This window comes from Erpetoichthys calabaricus, chromosome 8 (genome assembly GCF_900747795.2).
Source record: "Erpetoichthys calabaricus chromosome 8, fErpCal1.3, whole genome shotgun sequence".
Classification (NCBI taxonomy): Eukaryota; Metazoa; Chordata; class Cladistia; order Polypteriformes; family Polypteridae; genus Erpetoichthys; species Erpetoichthys calabaricus.
In genome coordinates, this window is record NC_041401.2 from 23,881,346 (window position 1) to 23,907,292 (window position 25,947).

A 25,947-nucleotide genomic window follows, 5' to 3' on the forward strand; every position below is an offset into this window, starting at 1 on the left:
AAAGAAAAAAGGTTGTTACACACGTAGAATAAAAGGCAAAAACAAAACTGGAAATAATGGCTCTTCTCTAAACTTTTCTTGTCTGCCTCTACTGTAAAAAATCTTGGTGTCATTTTTGATTCCTCTCTCTTATTCCGCCCACATAAATCACATTAAGAAACTTTCTTACTTTCACCTCTGTAACATATCCCGTGTTCGCTCCTTCCTCTCCTTCTCTAATGAGAAACTTGCCCATGCTTTTATTACATCCCGCATCGATTATTATAATTCCCTACTGGCAGGTGCCCCTTCTAATCTTCTATCACAGCTCCAGCTTATTCAAAACTCAACTGCAAGAGTCCTTACTTGAACCAGCAGCAGCAAGCACATCACACCCATTGTGCTCCATCTTCACTGGCTCCCTGTGTCTTACAGAATCGAATATAAAATCCTACTAATAACTTACAAAGCTTTAAATAACCTCGCGCCAAACTACATCAGTGACCTTCTCCATCACTATGTGCCTGTCCGCCCACTAAGGTCATCTGATTCTGGCAATCTTGTTGTACCCCTCACTAATCTACACTCCATGGGTGACAGGGCCTTCAGCTGTATAGTGCCATAGACTCTGGAATGACCTACCAAAATTAATCAGGTCAGCTGACTCCATGAATTCTTTTAAAAAACAACTCAAAACTCATCTGTTCAGGAAGGCTTTTAGCTCTACGTGACTTTATTACCCTTCTCTCAGTTTACTTCTCTGTCAAGATGCTCATGTAACCTGTGTGTGTGTGTGTGTGTGTGCGTGTGCGTGTGTGTGCGAGACCATCAATTATGTTGTCTGTTTCTTTTTTTTTCAGAATTCACTGTCTTAATCTTCTTTATTTATTTATCTGGTCTGTACAATGCTATATACTGTATACCCTGCCGTTCTTTATTATATTCTGTAAGTGCCTTGAGCATGGGAAAGGCACTATATAAATAAAATGTATTATTATTATTATTATTATTATTATTATTAATCTCAGTTGTTTCTCTACTTAAAGATGCTTTACTTCGCCTTCAGTATGCTCTAAACGTACAGCACTGCACGTTCAATACAGCATGTTCATATTTACACTATTGGGCATGTTAAGGTGCTGTTTAACACCGTGTGCCCTCCATGCCTTACACACAACAAGGCAGGTCACTAACTGAGACTAATCAATAGTCAGTGAGACAAGAAACAGTTAGAATATACTGTACTAATTCAATTCAGCTTAGGGGGGTTATAAGAACCTTTGCACTAATATATAAGCAAACATTTAATATAACTTAAATAACTAGCATATGGCGCTTACACCACTATTTGCACATCTCATGCTCCTTCTTTGTCTCCCAGTAACAGCAGCATCTTGGTGCGTCATGCTTTCTGATTGGTGGAAACTTTCACGTGGCCGCGTTAACACCCTGAGGCGGACAAGGCAATTACTGTATCTCCAGATTAGGGTAAATACTAAGGTTGCCAGATTAGAAAATTAGAAATACGGGACACTCTTAAAATCTCTCTCTATATTACTATATATATAAATTTATACATGCCCCCTACACGCCCAGACCAATATATTATATAAAAGTAGAGATGGAAAGAGATCTTTGAGAGGCTTATGAATGAAGAGAACGAGAGAGAGAAGAGGTTGGATGATGTGGAGATAGTGAATCAGGAAGTGCAACGGATTAGTAAGGAGGAAGTAAGGACAGCGATGAAAAGGATGAAGAATGGAAAGGCTGTTGGTCCAGATGACATACCTGTGGAATCATGGGGGTGTTTAGGAGAGATGGCAGTGGAGTTTTTAACTAGATTGTTTAATGGAATCTTGTAAAGTGAGAGGATGCCTGTGGAGTGGAGAAGAAATGTACTAGTGCCGATATTTAAGAATAAGGGGGATGTGCAGGACTGCAGTAAGTACAAGGGAATAAAATTGATGAGCCACAGCATGAAGTTATAGGAAAGAGTAGTGGAACAACGAAATTAAACGTGCAGTCGACTCAGTGTGAGGAATAAGAGTTAAGAAGACAAGAAGAGAGAACTTAATAACAAACCAAATAGTAATAAAAGTACTTTACAAAATATACAAATTGCACTGGTTAAATGTTAGGTGAGACATCTTAAATGTAAAAAATTAATAGACCTCTCCAGGCTAAGATTAATTTAGCAAGAGATGAGAACAATGTAAGGTCAAGATCTTTGGATAAGGTAACTCACTAACAAAGTCTTTTGAAACACCTTAGTACTAAAGAGATAACAAGAAAGTTCTGGAAGGCAGAGCTCAGCACACCTTGCTGTCAATCACTTGTCCAGGACCCGCCCATCTCTAGAGTGACAATGCTGGCCATTACAATTCCTGCATTGTTGAGGTTTGTAGGAGTTTATTAATTAAAGGTACTATAAAGTTTTATTGGCACATGTCAGCTCTAATTCCAGGCTCATTCTGAGGGTCCATACCGTTATAAATGGGCAATATGTTCTTTTCTTGACAATTCAAAGGTTTTTTTTTTTTATATATATATATGCAGTAAAAATCCAAAGCCTCCTACACTGAATGACTAACGTGGTCTCCATTACTGACTGGAAACCTTCCATTGCACCATCTGCCTGGCTGTTCTTTTGTCACATTTATACTCAGCTAACATGTGCAGTCACGGCCACCTCACGACACTCTGACAGTTCATTTTCAGGACTCTAAGCTGCGCCTCGTGAATCATTTTCCCACGTTCTTCAGCAAATCCCTGTTAGGGCTAATCTGGGGTGAGCAGGGGTTTAAGAAGTAAAAAAAAAAAAGAAAAGAGGGAGGCCTAATTGACCGAATGAGTTAGCGACCGTGCAATTCCGACTCCAGTGCCTTCAATCGCTGAAGCCGCCATGCAAAGCCTTCTCGGAACAATGGGCTCAAAGATGCTGGAATCTTTAGATAAGAGCAGAATATGCAAGAGGGAAATTGTCTGCTGGATCATTTCAAAAGTCAAGAAAAGCACAATTTAATAATCTCAATTTAGCTCCACATTCTGATTTTTTTTCCGACTTCGGCAATGAGAAATATATTTTTAATACTGAGTCCAGAAAATATGAATGATTTGACAACACACAATAAAAAAAGAACCTGAATAATCAGAGCTGTTGCTGGCTACAAGCAGATGATAAGCAGCTGGCCGGAATGGAGAAAACATGCGTCAGCATCAAAGCCCCATCATGGGGTGCACATTAATAAAATCACTTGTGACGTGGACAGCCTCCTGAACTTTAAACATCACGTCACCTAAACAAAAGTGCACATCTCTGCGGTGGCTTACTTTCATGGAAGTAAATACCAGACCATGTTCCCGCGGGCTGGCACATATCTACTGTGGAAACCAAGGGGCATACAGCTCCCCCAAACACCTGGCACACCAGACACAGAGGCACAAGTCCAGCACAAGACTGGGGAGCTGTGTTTCTCTGCTCTCCTTACAGCACCAAATAGCACAAACAGACAGGCCTTTCTTCCTTTTCTGTCTTTTCACTTCACTTCACTTCACTTCACTCTACTTTACTTTTTACTTTACTTTACTTTTTACTTTACTTCACTCCACTTCACTTCACTCTGCTCCACTTCACTCCACTCCATTCCATTCCACTTCACTCCACTCCACTTCACACCACTTCACTTTACTTCACTCCACTCCACTCCACTTCACTTCACTTCATTTCACTCCACTCACTTCACTTCACTTCACGCCACTCCATTCCACTTCACTTCACTTCACTTCACTCCACTTCACTCCGCTTCACTTCACTTCACTTCACTTCACTCTGCTCTACTTCACTCCACTCCACTTCACTTCACTCCACTCCACTCCATTCCACTTCACTCCACTTCACTTCACTTCACTCCGCTTCACTTCACTCCACTCCACTTCACTCCACTCCACTCCATTCCACTTCACTTCACTCCACTCTTCACTCCACTCCACTCCACTTCACTTCACTCCACTTCACTCCACTTCACTCCACTCCACTTCACTTCACTCCGCTTCACTTCACTCCATTCCACTTCACTTCACTCCACTCTTCACTCCACTCCTCTTCACTCCACTCCATTCCACTTCACTCCACTCCACTCCACTACACTTTACTCCACTCCACTTCACCACTCCACTTCACTACACTTCACTTCACTCCACTTCACTTCACTCCGCTTCACTTCACTCCACTCCACTCCATTCCACTTCACTTCACTCCACTCTTCACTCCACTCCTCTTCACTCCACTCCATTCCACTTCACTTCACTTCACTCCACTTTACTCCACTCCACTTCACTCCACTCCTCTTCACTTTACTCCACTCCACTTCACTTCACTCCATTTCACTTCACTTCACTCCTCTTCACTCCACTCCATTCTACTTCACTTCACTCCACTCCACTTCACTACACTTCACTCCACTCCACTCCACTTCACTTCACTCCACTTCACTTCACTCCACTCCTCTTCACTCCACTCCATTCCACTTCACTTCACTCCACTCCACTTCACTACACTTCACTCCACTCCACTCCACTTCATTGCACTTCACTCCACTTCACTTCACTCCACTTCACTCCACTCCTCTTCACTCCACTCCACTCCATTCCACTTCACTTCACTTCAGTTCACTTTACGTCGTCTTCTCCCATCTGACTCCTTTTTTAAGCCGCACCCGGGACAACGTCAGGTGGCTCGTTAGGGAGGTCTGGAATTATTCCCCGGTGCGGTGGATAATGACCAGTCCACTATGACTCTCTGGTCCTTCTCATAACGGGTACTTTCCAGTTGTAGACCTCCCATTCAGACCCTCTCATCTTCTGCTTCTAGCTCTGGGTAACAATCAGTAGATCTGTCACATTATTATATGCTAATATGATGGAATTCCTAATTTTCTTGTTAGCCCTCACATGTTAAGGCTCTAAGATTTCATGGGTTATAAAAACACTGCAGTCTTCCCATGAACCTCCTGGAGCAGTAAGAGTTACAAAGAGCACCAGACAGAAATTGAATTTCTACTGATGATCCTTTTTAAACAGAAGGCAGACGTTTCACGGCAGATTTCACAGCCCACAGAAAGTTTTTGTACTTTGTTAAAGTTCTCATCTATCAGGTGAACATCAAAAATACAAAGTCACAGCTTGATCTCAGTTTTGATGGCTGCAAGACAGATTGGGAATGACTTGCCGCAGATGTCTGTTGACAACTTGCACTGGCCTCTGCAGCACACTGAGAACATGAACAGGTGAGCTGGAAGACATGGGCTGGAGAAGAAGTAGACGTGCCTGAATGTGATTTTCTGACAGGACTCAAGGAGCCTGTAGAGTTTGTTTTTTTTTTAGTCCAGGGTCCCATTCTCTACAGTATCCATGTTATACAATACAATACAATTTATTTTTGTATAGCCCAAAATCACACAAGAAGTGCCGCAATGGCCTTTAACAGGCCCTGCCTCTTCACAGCCCCCCAGCCTTGACTCTCTAAGAAGACAAGGAAAAACTCTGGAAAAAAAACCTTGTAGAGAAAAAAATGGAAGAAACCTCAGGAAAGGCAGTTCAAAGGGAGACCCCTTTCCAGGTAGGTTGGGCATGCAGTGGGTGTCAAAAGAAGGGGGTCAATACAATACAATACACAGAACAGAATAAATCCTCAATACAGTATAAAAATTAAAATGTTAGAAGTACGGAGCAGAATTTAACGGTAGATGATATCAGATAATAGGATTTGGATTTGTTCAGAGTACTGGAGACCTCAGCCATCAAGCTGCCTCCCCCCAGCTCAGTCAGTGCTGGACCAGCCAATCTGATAAAAGGACTCCTCTTTCCCACGATTTCCGTGATCCTCCATCAGGGATGACTTTACCGTAGGCAGTCAAAACAACTTGGCAGGTGGGCCATGGCCGTTATGCCCTGTGCAAGTATCCCATGGCATTGTCCCTTGTTAGGACACCGTTTAGCTCATAGCCTGATAATGGACCAGTAGCAAATGGGGAGACAGCCATTTTAAAGTGCAAAAGGGGCAAAATGTATTTTTATGATATTCACTGTGTGATGGAATCAGCAATCAGCAAGCCCAAGCCCCGACACGAACACAGAATCACAGTCCCGGGTTCAAATTATTAACCAAAAAACACCTCAAATACTGTACAAAAAGCACAATCCACAGGTTTTCCTCTCCTCCCAATAATTCTCTCACTTGCGCACTGCCCTCCTCCAGTCAAGTGTTGCCTCTCTACCTTCCAGCTCCGACTCACCTGAATAAGGGAGTGCGGTATCCTTTTACTACAAGCCCTGGAGTACTTCTGGTGCCAGTGTGACTACCCGATGAAAGTATTTCTGGGTGGCACGGAAGTCCATAATAGGGAGTTTGTCTCCCTACAATGCCCTCTCGTGGCACCCAGTGACCCCAGCAGGGCTGCTCTGCCGGACTACATATCCCGGTATCCCCTGGAACTCTGGGGCTGCTTTCATCTAGTGTGTTGGGGGAATTAAAAACCTCCAGCAACTTATTCTCTTGTTAATGGGCTGCCCGGCCACCCTTTCCGGTCCTTCCTTCCTGGTCTGCTCCCTTTTCTGGCTGGGATGCCCATCCAGCCCGTGTGGCATCTACAACTATTATTAGAATAGAGCGGGAATAAACAGAATTTTTTTAAAAAATCCATAAATAAGGAGCCCTGGTTTCAGAATATGTGGACCCTGTGCAGTTTGCCTATCAGACACATACAGGTATCTACATGCTCCACAGAGCCTTCTTGAGCAAAGCTGGCACCAGAGTCAGAATAATGCGCTCTGATTTATCCAGTGCTTTTAACACCATTCAGCCTCATCAATTGGGAAAAAAGCTCAAGGGTGCGTATCTTAATACCCCCACTATCTTCTGGATCATGAACTGCCAGGTCAGCAGACAGCAGGTTGTGAAACTGAGGGATTGTTTGTCAATAATGGTGGGGTGTAATACTGGAGCACCTCACACAGCTGTTCTGTCTACCTTCCTGTTTACCCTCCACACACACAACAGACTTCCAGCACAATACCAGCCCTTGCCATCTACAGAACTTTTCAGATGATTCATCCATCACAGGCTGCATTAATAATGGTGACAAACCAGAGTAATCACAATCAGGAAGGTTGTGGAGGACTTTGTCTTATGGTGCAGGGACAACAACCTGCAACTCAACATCAGCAAAACGAAAGAGCTGGTGGTGGACGGACATGCCAAGAAACCTCTGAGACCAGTCACCATCCATGGGGGGAGGACATGGAAATGATGCAGAGCTATGGGGGGTTCACATGAACAACAAACTGGGCTGGTCTGACAACACAGTGGCACTGTTCAAGAAGGACCAGAGCAGACTTGACTTCCTAAGGAGACTCAGGTCTTTTGATGTATTCAGCAAGCTTCCGGAAATGTTCTACCAGTTCATAGTAGCCTGTGTGGTGTTCTATGTGGGTCAACTTGAGCTCAAAAGAAACCCAATGCCTGAACAAACTTATCAAGAAAGTCTGTGCCATCACAGGGTGAGCCCTGGACATACCAGAAGCTGTTGTGGAAAAGAAGATGGTGAAAAAATGGCATCATGAAGAAAACCCTCAATCCCCTCCAGGAGGCTCCTTCTTGGAGCAATTTTAGCCACAGTTTTATTCCACCATGGTGTGCTAGGAAGTGCCTCTGGGGGTCTTTTCTGCCCACTGATATCAGGCAATTCAATACTTCCACCCGATGTACTTGTTAAGTTTATTTTAATTAATTAATTGATTGATTGTCTGTATTATCTGTCCTGTGAGTCTGCATACTTGATTTTGTTTCTTTGGCTGTATGCATCTAAAATTCCTCATGGAATAAATAAAGTTTACCTAATCTAATCTAAATATCCTTTTAAAACACAAAAATAATTTAAAATAGAGGGTTCCCACAAAGTAATCTTCATTAAAAGTCCATGCATTAAAAAGCAAGAAAAATACAATTGTCTGTTCTGGGAAGCAGCAATTAATACACGGCTCAGTTGTAGTAGCTGCAAAATGCTCAGATTCTCACTGTATTTAATTTCTTTATTTTATTTGGGGACGCTAGAAATGCACCCAGCCTTGATCCGGCTCACACACTCACAAACAGAGAAACGTAAAGGCACAAATAAATTGATAATAAAAAAAAAATATTAAACAAATAACAATAAACACATTCACAAATTCCCACCCAAAAACCTCAATGGCCATTATTACTTAACTAACAAAGAACAAAACCCGGAAAAACATTAAGCACCAAATAGTTAAAGATAAACACTCACAGTACAGTCCACAAACAGTCCGCTTCCACAGATATGATGATAGTGAAAATGATTTCAAATTGAACGGTTTCCTGTATGTTCTCAAAGTTTTGTCCTACTGTGCTCCAGCAAGCATGAACAAAGCAGGCATAGGACAAGAACATAAATCAAAAAAGAAACAGCAATCCACTGGGTCATTTGTAATCCAGAGGTGGGGTGAACACTGGAAAAACAAAAGATGGACAATTGACCCTTCTTCTTTTTTTTTCCAGATAAAGAACAGGCATATGATCCATATTTTTGTCCGGCTCCTTCACCTTTAAAGTGTGTGGAGAACTAACAACCCCTGCGGCAACACCCAATGACAAAACACTATCAGGGCTGCTGGGATTTGTAGTCCATTTAAGTAGCACTGCTACATGGTTACCCTAACAACTCGCATTCAGGATTGTTGTCTGATGCCCACACACAGTGTGGCTCCTCCAGTTTAACCCCTTAGCTCCACCATTGGTTTAGCACACAAAGCTCTCAATATTCTCCGACCACTGGACACTTTCCTACCATTTACGTGTTTTTATTATTTGTCGTATTTATTTTGTATCTATATTATTTTACTCTGTAATTATTTAGTTTCTATGTGTCTCATTTTGTTTTGCAGTGTTCATTGTATTTTGTGGGTGGATCCTCAAGTGGCGGACCATGCTGACCTCATCTTTAGGGGACGGCCTTCAGAATTCATATATTTAACCCTTTGCGGTCATTAGGCCAGAAAACTGGCCTTAGTAAAAAGTGCGCTATAGGTTGTCAGGCCACCGCTGGTGGCCCTGCAAGTTTCTGACCGATTTGCACAGTCACCTGGTCGAGAAAAGTGGCCTGTGTTATTCCTACGTGCTTGAAAAAAATAACTGCTGTAATTATTGGCGTTTTTTCAATAATTAATTACGATTAATGTAGCGTGACGTTGAAAATTAAATACGACTGCAAAGGGTTAAGCTGAAATAGCAAGTCCAGGCAAACCATTTGAAGGAGTTCTTTGGAGAATGTTGTGGAGTGAAATATTGAATATAAGTTGATAAATCTTTATTTGTAACATAGACAAAGCAATGGAATATTAGTGTTACATTATTGAAAAGAACAGCAATGGCTTGATGGTTAAGAAAAAGTCTTTAGGACTAAGTCTTTGTAATTTTATGACAGGGTCGGGGTGAACTGCCTAAAACCAGTTTGGTAAGTGATTCTTTGCAGGACTCTCTCGATCAACCCTCGCATGGAAGTTAATGTTAATGGTATATTCATTTAAATTTTTGCTTTTATTAAATTTGAGCAGAATTAATCTCTAATATAGATAATGGAATATTAAGCTTTACCCCCTACAAGCTAAAATGTAATGGGATGTTCTTAATGTTTAACTCTTTGTGACAATTGAATAACTCTCAGGTTATAGTTAGACAGCCAGAAAGAAACATGAACTGTTAAACAGATGAGGGCAAATTGTCTTCTGAGCGTGATAACATGTGTATACATAACCTAGACACTTAAACCTTAAACAGAACATCATAGACAAAAACCTTCATCTTTTTTTGTGTGTACTACAAAATTTGTATGAATTGCTTGCTGTGAATTTTAGTAAAAAATTTAGAATGAAGACACTTGGCCTGTGGAGTTTTTCTTTTTTTTTTATTGTGCAACAAGTCATACTACCTGCAGGGGTGTCGAACTCCAGTCCTGGAGGGCCGCAATGACTGCAGGTTTTCATTCTAACCACCTTCTTAATTAGTGACCTGTTTTTCCTGCTAATTAACTTCTTTTGCCTTGGATTTAATTAACTTGACTCAGACACCTTAGTTCTTTCTATTTCCTTAATTAGCAGCCAAACAATAATGAGACACAATATGAGAAAAAGGTGACCAGCTAACCACATCCTCTGAACATAAAGAAAGGTGAGGGTCTCGGTAAGGTTGATTTCTCAGGTCAATAATCAGAAACAGAAAATCAACACTTTGGGAAATGTCTGCTGTAGCAGAATGAGAGCAGCAGCAAGCTATAGAATTAAGTAACGGGTTTAATTAACAGCAAGAATTGGCTTCTCATTATGAAACTGGTTGGAGTTTGATGTTCCAGTTTAGCTGGTCATCTGTTGGCTCGTTTCACGTCTCATTTCTGTTTGGCTGCCATTTAACCCTTTAACCGCCAACTCCCTAAATATTCCCCACGCCAGGCGAAATCTGAACAATTTTCGTTTTTTTACTTTTTTACATTTTTTTTACATTTTTTACATTTATTCAAGCAGTATTGACCACTAAATGTTGTGCAAGTTCTAGAATTGGGCAAACACATAATAAAACACAAAATGTACCTTTTCTCAGGCTTGCACAACAATAAACTTTCATCAACTGTAACTGACGGTCCTGGCATGTAGGGCAACTGAAATGCTTCAAATAAATGGTCAATCAAAGGACGTAGCTTGAACAAGCGGTCGCGGTTTGGATCTTTCTTATCTGGCTCATTTCTGTTGTCATTCAAATGAAAGAATTTCAGCAGCAAAGAGAATCGGTTACGTGTCATGATAGCTGCAAAAATAGGTGTTGCATACATAGGATCTGTAGACCAGTACATCTCAATATCTGGTTTTCTGATTATTCCCATCAACATCAAAATCCCAATGAATTTTTTCATTTCGTTTTCATCAGTGTCTACCCAAGCACGAACACGGGAATGTGGAGGTAAATTGGGATTTTTCTCAATAAACTGTGCTGCATACAGATTTGTCTGATGAACAAAATGTCTGATCAAATCAGGTGACACAAACAGCTCATAAAACTGCTCAGCAGTGTAATTGTTTACATCAACAATAAAGCCACACGTTGCCTCAAACGGATGCAGAAAAGGTAGTTCACCTCGGGCAGCAGTCCAGTTGAGATGCTGGGGATACACCCACTCATCGCCATCATCCGATGCGTCGTCATTCACAGTATCATGCAGCGCACGTTGCTGATCATCATTGTCGCTAAAATCTTCTTCAGAACTGCTACAATCATGATCAGAATTATTGTCCAAAATCGCCTGCAAAACCTCACTTGAAGTCAGTTTACGTTTCGCCATATTCACAGCTTTCACTTTCAAATCACATCACGTGATCGGCCAATACAAGCGCAGAGTTGTCGAAATACAACGTAGTAACAATACCCACGCCAAACTGTCAGTTGTACTACGCGCCAGGCATTCACATAACCACAGGCAAATGTGCCGGATAATTCCGGCAGTATGGCGTGAGCATTAAAGCTACGATGCCGGATATATCCGGCAGAGGGCGGTTAAGGGGTTAATGAAGAAACGAATCAATTCAGACGACGGAATCCTTAAAAACAGGGCTATGAAAAGGAAGGGAAAAGGAGTTAATTAGCAGTGAAAACAAGTCACTGATTAGGAAAAGGGTTAGAATGAAAACCTGCAGCCACTGCGGCCCTCCAGGCCTGGAGTTCGACACCTGTGTGCTAGAACGTCTTTCTGCTAGCTGCATTTTGAACTATTTTGTAACCCTCGACAAATGCCGCATTATGGGGTCTAGTCTTCGGTGTCCAAGACGTGCAAAGAGACTGCACACTTTTAACAGATCATGCATGCTGTCTACGGTGTGTAGAAGAGGGCGGCAACAATTCAAAGACAGGGGTGTGGAAATCCTAAGAGACAGGAAGGGGTGTGTTTATAATTCAAAAGAGGTGTGAACTTATATACTGTATACAGAGACATAGCGTGTTTAAATTAGCACCGTTGAGCAACATTTAGAAGACAGCACATGCAGCATTTTTCAGAAAATGTCTGATGGAGATAAAAAAAAACAGTGATTGCCTAGGTTAAGGCTGTATTGTGGGTCTTTCTGAAGGCCTCACCTTTTTTTGTTATTTTGTGGTTCATAAATCACATCCAGAAGAGGAATGGAGAAACAAAAATGCAATGCCAAACCTGCAGTGACCAGTACAGTTTCTTTTTTTATATATTTGTACCTCTGCTCTACATACAGGAAACCGGCCAGATAACACAGAAAATTATTACACATAATGTTAACAGAGTAAAAAATTACACATTATTAATAAAATCATAATATCAGAAATATTATAAATATAAAACAGCAATTAATAACATAATGTGAAAAATAAGAAAAAAAAAAGAAATGAACAAAGAAGGCTTTGTCAGCCTTGATCTGGATTGAGCTGGCTTGTGAATCTTATGCTACTCGTATTAAAGATCTGTGGAAAGACAAATATCTTGAGTACCTGGATGGGAGACCATCTAGGGGAAGCTTGGTTTGCTGCTGAAAGAGGTGTTGGTGAGGCACAAACCGTGTGGTCTGTATGTGGATCCCAGTGTCCCATTGCACTGACGGGGACACTGTGTTGAATAAATGCTTTGATCCTTTGGATGAGATGTAAAACCAAGGTCCTGACTCTCTATGGTCAAAAAAGATTCCTGGGCGTCTTTCAGTTGGGTGTATCCCCATGACCTTGTTCATTCTGACCCCCTAATCACTCCCTGTCTCTCATTGGCTAAGCTGTCTCTCTCACTTCTTCAACAGCTAATCTTTTTTGAACGTACTGGTGCAAGAAAGGCTGCCGTGGCATCATCCAGGTGGATGCTATACACTGGTGGTGGTTGACATGGCTCCCCACTGTCTATGTACAGTAAAGCATTTTAAGTAGGTTAGAAAAGAAAATACTATATGACTGTAACTATCCAACGATGTAAAGAAGGGACAAAAAAGAAATTAGATTGATACTATCAAGAAGATTGTTGTTATGCAGCACTACAAATAAAGGCAAATAAAGTCTGGTGAGCATAGACCAGGCTACTAAGATCTGGTAAAAACTATATGACATTAAACAACTGTTGATTTCTTAGTAACAAGAACATTTTGAATCTCAGTGGTACCTTAAATCAGCTGTAGCAAGCATGTCTTTACTTACCGTGCTTCTTCATTGTCATACAAGCTATCTTTTCAAGATTCATCTTACTTCAAGGTGATGATTCAGCTGCAAATGCTAACTGATATCTGCAAAAGAAGAAGAAAGACGGAAAGGTCCAAATTGTCATCATCACTGGACAGACCAATGACGCTTAAAGCAAGCAAAACACAGAATTTCCGCTGTGAGTCTGTACAGAAATATATTTTTTCTAACCCATTTAATCCAGAGCAAGGTTGGGGGCACTGGAGTCTATCCCAGCTATCATAGGGCACAAGGCATGAACAAACACTGGACAGGGCACCAGTCCGTTACAGGGCAAATACAAACACACACACACACGGCAATTTAGTATTGCCAACCTTCATGTCTGTGGAGCACCCATAGAATACCCACAGGGAGATCATGCCAACTCCACGTTGGGAGGACTTGGGGCATGAACCCTGGTCTCCTTACTGTGAGGCAGCAGCTCCACCATGCTGACCTAAAGAAATAAACTGATTCAGAAAAAAACACAAATGGATTGTCAAGAGGAGCAGTTGTGCCAGGCGATCTCCAAAAGTACTCTGCACTATACAGTATGGACTGACTAGAGTTATTATTCTCTGCATAGCAATTTTTGATAATATTTGCTACAAAATATATGATGATGGACTCTCCAGTGTTAATCTTCATTAAAGCTTTTTGCAGCGCTACTTAAATCGTCTACACTTCCTAGCTGGCCCTGCAGTATTATACCATTGGGCAGATTCAGAGGATGCAAATGTTGTTGGGAAGAAAGATAATTAAGTGGTCTCTATTAAAAGCAAATAGTGGTTGGTCGATTCAAACTTAAAATAGAATGTAATACTTTGATCTTCACCCTGCCAAATAAGTGAACAGGCCGCTGTGGCGCAGCGTCAGAGGCTTTGCCTCAGGTGCTGATGTCTGAGCATTGATCCCTGTAAGGGGATGCAAAGGGTGCGTACACCTGATGAGCCCCAATTAGGGTGAAACACGTGTCATGTACTCTTTGTATTATTTGGCAGATACTGCATCACATATCTATGAGCTGCTTCTCGCAACTGAGAGGATGTGGCGGATGTTTGCCGACTGATCAACCAACCACAGGTGTTACCTGGTAGGTAACCATCTAATAATCAGTTTGACATTGAGACATACAAAAAAGAAAAAAAAAATACTATTAAATATATATATATATATATATATATATATATATATATATATATATATATATATATATAGTATATATCCATCTATCCATCCATCCTCTTCCGCTTATCCAAGGTTGGGTCATGGGGGCAGCAGCTTGAGCAGAGATGCCCAGACTTCCCTCTCCCCGGCCACTTCTTCTAGCTCTTCCGGGAGAATCCCAAGGCGTTCCCAGGCCAGCCAGGAGACATAGTCCCTCCAGCGTGTCCTGGGTCTTCCCTGGGGCCTCCTCCCGGTTGGACGTGCCCGGGACACCTCACCAGGGAGGCATCCTGATCAGATGCCCGAGCCACCTCATCTGACTCCTCTCGATGCGGAGGAGCAGCGGCTCTACTCTGAGCCCCTCCCGGATGACTGAGCTTCTCACCCTATCTTTAAGGGATAGCCCAGACACCCTGCGGAGAAAACTCATTTCAGCCGCTTGTATTCGCGATCTCGTTCTTATGGTCACTACCCATAGCTCATGACCGTATGTGAGGGTAGGAACATAGATCGACTGGTAAATTGAGAGCTTTGCCTTACAGCTCAGCTCCTTTTTCACAACGACAGACCGATGCAGAGCCCGCATTACTGCGGACGCCGCACAGATCCACCTGTCGATCTCACCCTCCATTCTTCCCTCACTCGTGAACAAGACCCCGAGATACTTGAATTCCTCCGCTTGGGGCAGGATCTCGCTCCCAACACTGAGAGGGCACTCCACCCTATTCCGGCTGAGGACCATGGTCTCGGATTTGGAGGTGCTGATTCCCATCCCAGCCGCTTCACACTCAGCTGCGAACCGATCCAGAGAGAGCTGAAGATCATGGCCTGATGAAGCAAACAGGACAACAACATCTGCAAAAAGCAGTGACCCAATCCTGAGTCCACCAAACCGGACCCCCTCAACACCCTGGCTGCGCCTAGAAATTCTGTCCATAAAAGTTATGAACAGAATCGGTGACAAAGGGCAGCCCTGGCGGAGTCCAACTCTCACTGGAAACGGGTTCGACTTACTGCCGGCAATGCGGACCAAGCTCTAACACAGGTTGTACAGGGACCGAACAGTCCTTATCAGGGGGTCTAGTACCCCATACTCCCGGAGCACTCCCCACAGGATTCCCCGAGGGACACAGTCAAACGCCTTTTCCAAGTCCACAAAACACATGTAGACTGGTTGAGCGAACTCCCATGCACCCTCCAGGACCCTGCTAAGGGTGTAGAGCTGGTCCACTGTTCCGCGACCAGGACGAAAACCACACCGTTCCTCCTGAATCTGAGGTTCGACTATCTGACGGACCCTCCTCTCCAGAACCCCCGAATAGACTTTTCCAGGGAGGCTGAGGAGTGTGATCCCTCTGTAGTTGGAACACACCCTCCGGTCCCCCTTCTTAAAGAGGGGGACCACCACCCCGGTCTACCAATCCAGAGGCACTGTCCCTGATGTCCATGCGATGTTGCAGAGACGTGTCAACCATGACAGCCCTACAACATCCACAGTCTTGAGAAACTCCGGGCGTATCTCATCCACACCCGGGGCCCTGCCACCAAGGAGTTTTTTGACCACCTCGGTGACCTCAGTCCCAGAGATGGGGGAGCCCATCTCCAAGTCCCCAGGCTCTGCTTCCTCATTGGAAGGCATGTTAGTGGGATTGAGGAGGTCTTCGAAGTACTCCCCCCACCGACCCACAATGTCCCGAGTCGAGGTCAGCAGCGCACCATCCCCACCGTACACAGTGTTGACACTGCACTGCTCCTCCCTCCTGAGATGCCGGACGGTGGACCAGAATCTCCTCGAAGCCGTCCGAAAGTCGTTCTCCATGGACTCCCCAAACTCCTCCCATGGTCCTGTAGGACTCCTTCTTCAGCTTGACAGCATCCCTCACCGCCGGTGTCCACCAACGAGTTCGGGGATTGCTGCCACGACAGGCACCGACTACCTTACGGCCACAGCTCTGGTCAGCCACCTCAACAATAGAGGCACGGAACATGGCCCATTCGGACTCAATGTCCCCCACCTCCCTCGGGACATGGTCGAAGTTCTGCCGGAGGTGGGAGTTGAAGCTGCTTCTGACAGGGGGCTTTGCCAGACGTTCCCAGCAGACTCTCACAACATGTTTGGGCCTACCAGGCCTGACCGGCATCCTCCCCCACCATCGGAGCCAACTCACCACCAGGTGGTGATCAGTTGACAGCTCCGCCCCTCTCTTCACCCGAGTGTCCAAGACATGTGGCCGCAAGTCCGACAACACAACCACAAAGTCGATCATCGAACTGAGGCCTAGGGTGTCCTGGTGCCAAGTGCACATATGAACGCCCCTATGCTTGAACATGGTGTTTGTTATGGACAATCCGTGACGAGCACAGAAGTCCAATAACAAAACACCACTCGGGTTCAGATCAGGAGGGCCAATCCTCCCAATCACGCACTTCCAGGTCTCACTGTCATTGCCTACGTGAGCATTGAAGTCTCCCAGCAGTACGAGGGAGTCCCCAGAAGGTATGCCCTGCAGCACACCCTCCAGGGACTCCAAAAAGGGTGGGTACTCCGAACTGCTGTTCGGTGCATACGCACAAACAACAGTTAGGACCCGTCCCCCCACCTGAAGGTGGAGCGAGGCTAGCCTCTCGTCTACTGGGGTAAACCCCAATGTACAGGCTCCAAGTTGGGGGGCAATAAGTATGCCCACACCCGCTCGGCGCCTCTCACCGGGGGCAACTCCAGAGTGGTAGAGAGTCCAGCCCCTCTCAAGGAGATTGGTTCCAGAGTCCAAGCTGAGCATCGAGGTGAGCCCGACTATATCTAGCCGGAACCTCTCAAGCTTGCGCACAAGCTCAGGCTCCTTCCCCCTCAGAGAGGTGACATTCCACATCCCAAGAGCCAGCATCTGTAGCCGAGGATCGGACCGCCAAGGTCCCCGCCTTCGGCCACCACCCAACTCACACTGCACCTGACCTCCTTGGCCCCTCCCATAGGTGGTGAGCCCATGGGAAAGGGGACCCACGTTGCCTCTTCGGGCTGTGCCCGGCCGAGCCCCATGGGTGTAAGCCCGACCACCAGGCGCTCGCCATCGAGATATATATATATATAGTATATACTGTCCCTGAAATCCCCCAATGGGATGACATGCCGAAGCGTGCCTGCTGTGCATGTGGAGGACTGCTTCTCCATTGCCGAGGCAACCACAGGCTCGCCGCACAGCAGTAGAGAGCCGCGGAAACAACTACCAGCTGATTGACATTGCGCTATACTGTATGCACCTGTCATCGATGGGTGATGCAAGGGATATTATAAATGCAGGGAACAGCATAACTTGGCCACTAACCTAGCCACGACCTTGCCAGTTTGCTGTGTCTGTGTATAGGAGAGTGGTAGATCACACTATAATAAATAACTCTGCTGCTCCTGTTTCAAGTTGAGTAAAGCTGGTTTTGCTAAAGTACTGAGACTCAGCCTCGTGTTTTGGGGTGCAAGACCAGGATTCACGTGTCACTATCTTAAATATAAACATCTACGAGTGGAAGTGTGTATGTCTGTCCAGCACCGGAAGTGAGAGGTGGAGTCGGGGTAAGGGCTCCACCTGTGAGGAAACAGAAAACTTGCTTAGATGCTAATAACACAAGCGAGGCCAGCACGTCAGCAAAATGAAACCTCAGAAGAAAGACAAAGGTGCTTAGCTGTTAATATTGGCAACAAGGTATCCCTTTTACTTTTCGTCGCATCGCCAATGCACAAGCGATGTAAGCACGTTGGCAAAACGAATCCTCCTAGGAGAGAAATGCCCAGAGTAGTTCCTTTCAATTACCTGACATCTCTGCATTTCAAGTTTTTTTTTTTTTGGCGATTTCAATAGTTTCTAGGACCCCGGGCTTTTTACAGCACGGGCTTACACATTTAGTGTATATATATATATATATACATATATATATCCATCCATCCATTTTCCAACCCGCTGAATCCGAACACAGGGTCACGGGGGTCCGCTGGAGCCAATCCCAGCCAACACAGGGCACAAGGCAGGAACCAATCCCGGGCAGGGTGCCAACCCACCGCAGGACACACACAAACACACCCACACACCAAGCACACACTAGGGCCAATTTAGAATTGCCAATCCACCTAACCTGCATGTCTTTGGACTGTGGGAGGAAACCGGAGCGCCCGGAGGAAACCCACGCAGACACGGGGAGAACATGCAAACTCCACGCAGGGAGGACCCGGGAAGCGAACCCAGGTCCCCAGGTCTCCCAACTGCGAGGCAGCAGCGCTACCCACTGTGCCACCGTGCCGCCCTATATATATATATATATATATATATATATATATATATATATATATATATATGTTGTGACACACGTGTGAGTAGGAGGCAGCTAAAGGGCTTAAATAATTGTAATAACACATCCGACCAGGGGGCAGCGGGGTGTACTGACTGTCTTTCTCAGTTCCCTGCAGACCTTTCCAGAGAAATCCTGCCAGGTTCCAGCGTCTCCAAAGACATCACTTCCGGCCCAGATGATGCCACTTCCGGTTATGGGCCCTTTGATGATGTCACTTCCTATACAGGCCTTTAAAACTGCCATCTTACTCACAATGAATCAGTTCTGTTTTCGACTCGGTCTGGTGAATATCTCTGTTACTTTTGCAGCCAGGGATGTTATACGGGTGGCTGCCCCAAACCTTTTTATGATGTCTGGACTCAATTATTGTCAGAATATATATATATATATATATATATATATATATATATATATATATATATATATATATACATATATATATCAGTTCAGATATATACATCGGTTGAGCTACATATATCAGAACAGACCTATACAAATCAATGTATCTGGAGCAATGTATATATTTGAATGCAGATATTCAAACCAATGTATACTGTATATGTAAACCACAGTATTTGAACCGTGTGGAATATGACCCAGACACAGACAGGCAGACACGTTTGAATCACCCCACACACGTTTATTACAGTGCTCCATATTTACAAAGTCCCCAAAGTCCTGGCCACCACACAATGCCTTTACTTTCTCTTCAGGCCACCTCCTCCTCTCCTCCAGAGACCTCGTCCTTCTTCACTCCCGATTCTAGCCTGCGTATGAAGGGAGGCGGCCTCTTTCATATTCTCTCGGATGTGCTCCAGGTATGTTCCAGCAATCTTCCACCGACACGCCCCAGTGTGGCGGAAGTACCGGCTGCATCCCCGGAAACACTCCGGGTGTCCCTGCTCCTCTTCCCCCCAGCACTTCTGGGTGTGGCGGAACTGCTGAGGTCCAGGGCTCCCAAGGCATCAGGGTGCCCCCTGGCGGTGACCATGGGCCCCTACAGGGTCGGGCTTCAAAGCTCTGTACCTGTGGTCTCCATAGCAACCAGGGTGGTAGCCCCAACGTGGTCTAAGGTGGGCATAAGCCCTCTTCCGGTCCTCTGGGGCATCCTGGCCAGGTCGCCCCCCCTAGCCACCTGCAACAACCGATATAAAGGTTTGAAATAATTTATATACTTATGAAGCAATCTTTTTATGCTGAAGAGCCCCTGATATTTTAGTTTCACTCTGGATTTATGTGCTTGTCCTCTGCCTGCTGGTTTGTGTGATTTCGTCTGGGTCAGTAAGCGTCTTGGTCAGGGAGCTCTCCCAGATTCTACAGTTCACTTGGCATCTCAATTCATTCCCTCCATCATACTCACTCACCTTTTGTACTGGACTGGGTTGTGAGTCTTTGGTGTTTATGGTCTAGTTTTTATTGTTTTGTTAGGTTTCATTTATGCAGTGCATTAAAGAAATCTTCACCGCCGGGAAATGTGGGAGGGCTTTTGCATATGAATTGTTTGTTAAATATTTGTTTTTCTTTCCTTCATTATCTGCACAGTACATTCTTTATTATAGGGCTTCTTTATCAGTATCTGTATGTGTGAGTGTGTGTGCGTGTCTGGTCAAGGCTGGGTGTGTTCCTGGGGTCGCCATCGTAAAATAAATAAATCACCGTCTTCAGACAGCGAGAACCTTAGCATCTTCACGACAGCTACAAGCTGTGGTCGCAGTGCTTACTGGAAAGGCACACTAAAATTAAACAAGTTCATGAATGTTAGTGCCGCATCATGGTGCAGAGGTCTGTGCTCTTACCTTATGAGACCAAGGTGCCGGGTTCAAGTCTCAAGCCCAGTCATGATTTGCTTGTTCTCCTGCTGGTCCTAATACTTTGGTTATCCTTTTACATCCTATCCTCAAAGATGTCCTTGTGACTTTGGCTGATGATTGTAAATTGGCCAAATCCAGCAATTGTGGCACCTTACACACCTACTCTACAACTGATGCTACAGGGATGGGGTCCAGTTGTCTCAGCCCAACCCAAGGCCTCTGCCCCATGACTCTGAATGGGCTTGACAACAAATTAAAATTAGGGTTAGCTAACGTGCAAAGGATTTTAGAACATTAGAGCAATCTGGACGAGAACAGGCCATTCGGCACAACAAAGCTCACCAGTCCATTCAAATTAATTCTTCCAAAATAACATCAAGTCAAGTTTTGAAGGTCCCTAAAGTTCTACTGTCCACCACAGTACTTGGTCACTTATTCCATGTCTTTTTGGTTCTCTGTGTGGAGGAAGTGTCCTAATTTTGCAGCAGAGCTCAGTACAAAAGGTGCTGTATAAAATAAAGTGTGAGGAAATGTTCAGTGGTGCTCGCTAAAAAGACACCCTGTATAAAATGAAGGTCTCTGATTCAAAAAGTGCTCACTTTAAATATTTCTACAGAAAGTAATGCCTGACAGATATTAATTACTGTCTAAAGAGGTACACCATATACGTAAGTGCCATAAGAAGAAATATGTAAAATTGAACAGCAGCATATAATTAAACAGACAAAACATCTTCTCTCCTCCGCTGAAGAGATCATCAAAAGACTAAATTCACACCACGGTACAAAATAACAAATTCTGCATCCTTGTAATTGTCATATAACATATAATCAAAACAAACAGACGGCCAGGTGTTCGGTTGTCTATTTACAGTTTTCTTCTTTTCGTTGTCGTTTTTATTTCTGCTGCAAGTCATGCAATGTCTGGGATGCCACGAATTCCCAAGTTTAGTGTGAGAAATAACTCTGAAGTACATCCTCCATAGTTCATGTCGATTCATTGGAAACTTTACTGAAATTTACAAAAAAAAAAATTATAAAAAGTGAAAAAGAGGAGAGAAGAAAACTCAAACACACACACACACGCACACACACAAGTAAGGTTTCCTTTGAAGAGGTCAACATTCTGAGCTTCTTCTGAACGACATATTCTGTGCTTAGACTGCATTAAGCAAATGCTGAAGGATTCATCAAGCTATTGTATTGTCAGGCAACTATATGCCCTTGAATAGCTGCGGACGAGATGGGCGCCCTGTTCTGTTTATAGCACACACGTGTGTGCATGGCACCGTGCTGACGCAGAATCGCTAGACGTTCGTGCAACGGCCTTCTCTTTTTAGGTGTCTGTGTTTTGTTGTCTAGCGCTGTCGACTCACGCACAGGGTGGTGTGGGCACAAAAACCTCTAGGCATGTGATCACATGGCCACTGACAAAAAAACATACATCACCTGGACCCTCACTGGTATAAGTGGGCATAAAGAATAAATGGGCCTTTATCCTGCAATTTCAAGTTATTTCTCCTCAGAATAATAGGTTAATAGATTAGGACATTCTATTAATATGTATTAATATGACAGGAACACGGCGTAACCTTCTGTTATCTATCTATCTATCTATCTATCTATCTATCTATCTATCTATCTATCTATCTATCTATCTATCTATCTATCTATCTATCTATCTATCTATCTATCTATCTATCTATCTATCTATCTATCTATATTTTAAAGTAAAAAAAAAACAGTATAAAAAAAATAAATATATCTATCTATCGTGAATGGTTGGGAGCATCACTGAGCCCCCAAATCCCAGACTCACAAGACCCAACACAGCTCCAGGTTCTATTAACAGATGTTTAATCCATTTGGCTCCATTACAACAATTAAAACAGCCAATATACAATTGAAATACTCTTTCTCTCTCTTTCTCTCTCCTCCAGTGAGTTTTGCACGCGACTCCCAGCATTGACTGTACACAAGAGTACATTCGATGGTACGATGTGGCTTATTGGAAGCACTTTTGGTCATATGGAAACCAGTGAGGTTCTCCCCTGACAAAGCCCTCTACTGTCACCCAAGAATCCCTACAGGGCTGCGCTTCTGAACTCCAATTCCCATGCAGCCTTGTGGGTGTCCAAAGTGGGATAACTTGCAAGGGACACTGCTACCTGTTAATTTGGGGGATGAACTACTCCTAGCCTCCAGCTCTCACCAGTCCATCTTTCCTTCTGGTATTCCAGGCAGGACAGGAATTATAAGACACCCTGGCCAAGTAGTGTCAACAGTCTGGCCATCCTTCTATTGTGGCTACTTGACCAGACAAGAAATCCTCCTCTATCCTGGCTGGGATGCCCATCCATCATCCTGGACACTTACACTATCCACACTACCAGAGAGCACATGGGGAACAGCTGAGCCCTTTTCTGCAGGGCTACCACCAGACCCAGAAGAACACCCAGAAGGAGATCACGGGACATCTGGGGCACTTCTCGGTGCTCTACAAAAGGAGCCGCCTCACTTCATTCAAGAAGTCAGAGTTGGGAGGAAGAGTACGATGCTTGCCTGAGAAGGAGTGGAGGAGGAAGGAGAATGAAATGGAAGAAGAAAATTGGTGCATCGTGCTGCTTGTTTGTGATTATACTGTGCTTGGTACTGGTGGGAAACTTGGGAAACATTTCCCACTGAATAAAATCCTTGTGTTGTGCTGGGACTTGTGTCTGTGTCGGTTGTGTTTGTATCTACTGTAAGTAAGTTTATTTATAAAGGGCAATTCACAGACAAGAAGCCACAAAGCGCTGTATAATATAAGAAAAATAAAAAAGATTAATCTAGGCAAGACATAAACTCAATTAGATACATAAAAGAGTAAAATCTATCAAATACATTAAGTAAATTAAAATAAAATAAATAAAATTAAACTAGTAAGAATAAGACTTTAAGCAAAGGTCTGGCTAAACAAGAAAGTTCTTAACTGTTTTTTAAAACAGTCCACAGAGTCAGCCATACGAAGATGAAGATGGTGTTTGATCCAAAACTTCGGTGCAAAGGATTGAAAGGCTCTGTTGCCACCAAAAAATAAAAACTCCATGGCTCTCTACTAGATGGCAGCACTATAGCAGGTAACTAGCCGGCAGCATCTACAATGGCTGTATACTGTGATATGGCTTCTCTCGTATTGAAGGGCTCAGTGAGATCCGACTTAACTTGAACCTCACATTCAAAGTGCTAATCAACCCCGTGGCGACCTACCACAGTCCACGTCACAAACCATCCCCAACCCCTTGCCATTAAATACATCAGTACCTTGTGACCCAACACCTGACTATTAATGGAAATATAGAAGTTATCTGGAAAAAGGGTCAGGAGCATCTCTACCGTTTAAGGAATCAGAGTCCTTTTAGCGTGACTCCTACCAGTATGTTAATCTTTTATAAATCTTGAGTTGAATCTTTACTTGTGTGGTGCTGTGCTGTCTTGGTTCAGGAATCTTAATGTTAGCAACAAAAGCAGAGGAAATGAAATTGTAAAATGGAGCAGTAAAATAACAAGACCTCATTCGTCAAATCTGCCAGACCTGTTTAATAAGAGCAGCAGAGCGTCTTCTGTCAGAGAGGACTCACCGCTATGCTCTCACTTTCAGGTTCAGGGTACCAAGGATAAATAATCCTTCATCCTACTGATCGGGATAAGCCCCAACTTTACATCTACAAACTGCAGTTAGGGTGGAAAGAGTTATCATTCGCATCAATCATTAGTCACATCTTGATGTTGCTTTTAAGTTTTATATGTAATATGAATGTTATACCGCCAGTATCATATTCACTGCTACCTTTAATTACTTGTTTGACTGCCGTGTTCCTTGTTAATGAGGTTTTATTGTTACGTCGTGGTCTCTGCTGACAAACAACATTTCCCCCTTGGGACAATAAAATCAAATTGAATTAAAATATGTTTTTGTTGCTTATTGATTTTTTAAATTTATTTGTTTGTTTGTTTTTTCCAGTTACAATACTCACTGAATGAAATACGTGAAAACTGTCATTTGCATCCATCATATTTGAAAGGGTGGGCTCTTGTGACTCTTGTAGTTTGATTGGTCAGTCATCAGTGAAGCGCATGGTCAAAGTTGTGTCTGTGTAGGTGTGGAAGAAGAATTAGACTTAGGAGTTACACAGCCATTTGGGATAAAGTGTTTTGATAGGCTTTCTATATTAAAATATAGCATCCATCTTAGAAGTATTAAAGGGTTAATGCATGTCAGAAACCTGCTCAGTTATAATAGGAAATGAGATAAAGGTCAAGTGAACAACAAAGACAAGAATGTACCGAGAGCAGGTTAATGTAATACACCAAATGTGTGATTAAGAGATTAGCAGAAGTCCTGCAAACAATGAAACTGGACAGTTGTCTGTCACATGTGTGAACGCTGAAGTCGAAAGCAATGGGAAACAAACACCAATTTAAAATTAAAAGCAATTTCTTTATTCTTGGTGAGTTAAAGAGACTGCAGAGCCCCCCCCACCAGTCACTAGTTAGAACAGACAATCTGCAGTCTAACGTGTGGCCTCCCTCTAAATATCTTCATCATGTATTAAACAAAAAAAAATATATACATGGCAGTTCATTTTGTGGTTATACATAAATTATAATAGCTTACTACTCCTTGAATTGGAATGTGTACATTGCTTCTTTCAGATAAAGAGGTTATCAGAGCACTCACAGTTTTAAGAAATACAGGTACAGTGATCCCTCGCTATATCGCGCTTCGCCTTTCGCGGCTTCACTCCATCGCGGATTTTATATGTAAGCATATTTAAATATATATCGCAGATTTTTTGCTGGTTCGCGGATTTCTGCGGACAATGGGTCTTTTAATTTCTGGTACATGCTTCCTCAGTTGGTTTGCCCAGTTGATTTCATACAAGGGACGCTATTGGCAGATGGCTGAGAAGCTAGATTGCTTACTTTTCTCTATCTCTCTCTTTCTCTGATCCTGACGTAGGGGGATTGAGCAGGGGGGCTGTTCGCACACCTAGACGATACGGACGCTCGTCTAAAAATGCTGAAAGATTATCTTCACGTTGCTATCTTTTGTGCAGCTGCTTCCTGAAACGACATGCACGGTGCTTCACATACTTAAAAGCTCGAAGGGCACGTATTGATTTTTGACTGAAAAACAAACTCTGTCTCTCTCTCTCTCTCTCTCTCTCCCCCTGCTCCTGACGGAGGGGGTGTGAGCTGCCGCCTTCAACAGCTTTGTGCCGCGGTGCTTCGCATACTTAAAAGCCAAACAGCCCTATTGATTTGTTTGCTTTTCTCTATCTCTCTGACATGATCTGCTCCTGATGCGCACTCCTTTGAAGAG

At 43.6% G+C, this 25,947-nt stretch overlaps 1 protein-coding gene across 1 annotated transcript in view; it reads right to left on the reverse strand.

Annotated features, from left to right (window-relative positions):
• The window catches only part of b3galt1b (UDP-Gal:betaGlcNAc beta 1,3-galactosyltransferase, polypeptide 1b), a 30,038-nt gene extending 16,715 nt beyond the window's left edge, over window positions 1–13,323 (reverse strand). Inside the window, exon 1 of the mRNA XM_028791310.2 lies at window positions 13,244–13,323. The gene's annotated coding sequence lies outside the window, so the exon portion shown is untranslated. The remainder of the gene's footprint in view (window positions 1–13,243) is intronic.
• Between the last annotated feature and the right edge of the window lie 12,624 nt (window positions 13,324–25,947).